At 33.0% G+C, this 2,150-nt stretch overlaps 1 non-coding gene across 1 annotated transcript; it reads left to right on the top strand.

Annotated features, from left to right (window-relative positions):
* Nucleotides 1-1,127: 1,127 nt before the first annotated feature.
* On the top strand, nt 1,128-1,199 carry TRNAQ-UUG (transfer RNA glutamine (anticodon UUG)). The gene has a single exon. It is a non-coding gene; the product is annotated as a tRNA-Gln (tRNA).
* Nucleotides 1,200-2,150: the final 951 nt, after the last annotated feature.

Here is a 2,150-nt window from a genome sequence, read left to right as displayed (position 1 = left end):
TAAAATAACATCTCATCCAAACGTTAACAAAATTGAACTGGAATGTAAAATTTACCCCAGTTCACATTTACACCTAAAACAAACACAGCCTAAGAGCTTGCCGCTAGCCCTTAACTCTATCCAAGCCAAGCTGACTCATGTAAGCTTGGCAAGAGTTTCCAATCCAACCTACTTCTCCATATCCTTGTGGTTGAATCAACACACATACATATAAAAGAAAAACAAATTTATTTTGAATAAAAATATTAGAGTTATAAACATTTTGTGTATGCACCAATCCAATGGTGGAAAGGTTGATTTGCACACTAAACCGTGGATCACGTGGGCCTATGACCATTTGTTTCTTCAGAGTGAATAGTGTGGCTCATACTTACTACGGTGAGACATGGTTTAGCTCTTTCACAAACTTTTACGTGGACTATAATTTCTGATTTCCTTGCCTCTACTATTAAGCCAAGTTGAACAATAAACCAATCTTTGTGTCAATTTATTAGACTTCTTAGGGCTTATCTAACCTCAATACTTATTAGTGATGAATAGGTGTTAGGCATTCCAAGGGATATGTTATAATCTATTGTACATGAGTATCTAACCTCAAGGCATTCCAAGGCTCATCTAACCTCAAACCTAGCTAATCCAGTGATAAAATTATTACTCTGTGTTAGGAATGTAATCTTTGATTGACAATAGTGATATATTGCAAAAGTTTTTTAGTGGGTTCAGGCACAAACTGCCAAACCATATTAAATCTTGTGTTTTCTCTCTGTTATCACACTTTTTTTTTTTTGTTTATAATTTCTTTGATCTAGCAGACTAGCACAGCAGTTAATGAGCTATCCCAGATAGAGAGAACATGGCTCATAGCTAAAATCCTTAAATCAATCTACCAAGGGGAAGATCAAAGGGCGGCAAAGAATGTGCATATCCATTGGCTCATAGCTATTAATCCCAAGTTGACAATAAACCAATCTTTGGCTTGTTTGGGGTCAAGGGAGACAAGTTGTCAATCCACTCGTGCATACAATATTATAAATTCTAATTTTGTCGGTCTTCATTTCCTGTTTTACGTGTCTATTTTTGTTGGTTCAAATTTTACAAAACTTACTTTGACATTTTCATTCAAAAATGGTTCTATGGTGTAGTGGTTAGCACTCTGGACTTTGAATCCAGCGACCTGGGTTCGACTCCCGGTAGGACCTTATTTTTTACATTAGGATAATATATCAATTATCCCTTTCCAATAATATACAGGTAGGAAAGGGTCGTTTAGCTCAATATGTACCCGTACGGGTTGTAGAATCCAAAAACCCGTCCCCACCTCAAAACCCACCTTTCAAGCAAAAAAGAAGAAGGAAAAAAAATAAAAAACTGCCCAGTTAGGGCAGGTGGGGGTGGGTTCGTAGAAATTATCATCCCACTAAAGTCTAAATTTTTTGACATCTCTTTGATCATAAGAGTGCAATAGTCATTCAATTGGCAGACAATAGAGATGCCTGACGATAGTAGCCTTCAGATCTTACAGAAGATTCCTGAGGAAGAAAGGAGATGTAATATCACCATATGATTACCCTGTGATTCTTCCTTCTTATTGGGTTATGTTGTGACAAGCTTGGCCATCATTTTATACTACTAATGACCCACCTTCGGGCACAGCCCCTACCAATGACTCATCAATTATAGTCGTATTACAGTTGCAATTGAGGTCTATAGAAATGCAACAGGATTGAAAAAGTTATAAGATTATACTAGCAAGGATCCATGTAGTGCACAAGATTTGTCCAGGGAAAGTGAAGCAATAGAAATCGATAATTATAATAGGGAAGAAATAGATTGTTGTTTAAAATAATTAATCTTTTTTTTAATATTTTGTTATAAAAATATTTTAGTAATTTGGATTAATTATATTAATAATTTTTAACTAAAATAAAATTTACTTTTAATTAATTAATAAAGCAATTATTTTTTTTCAAATCATTTGTTGGTGTTCTTTTATATTTTTTGATTTATTAATGATTAATGTTACCATTTTTTGTAAATATTACTTAAATATTTAAATTATTTAAATATTATTAAACACATAAAATTAAGCTATAGTTATAATTAAATTAACTTATAGATTGAGTTTTTTAGTCATAATTAAATTAATCTAA

Source organism: Nelumbo nucifera, chromosome 4 (genome assembly GCF_055504915.1).
Source record: "Nelumbo nucifera cultivar China Antique chromosome 4, China Antique-T2T, whole genome shotgun sequence".
Taxonomy (NCBI): domain Eukaryota; kingdom Viridiplantae; phylum Streptophyta; class Magnoliopsida; order Proteales; family Nelumbonaceae; genus Nelumbo; species Nelumbo nucifera.
This window is presented reverse-complemented; position numbering and strand designations above follow the sequence as displayed.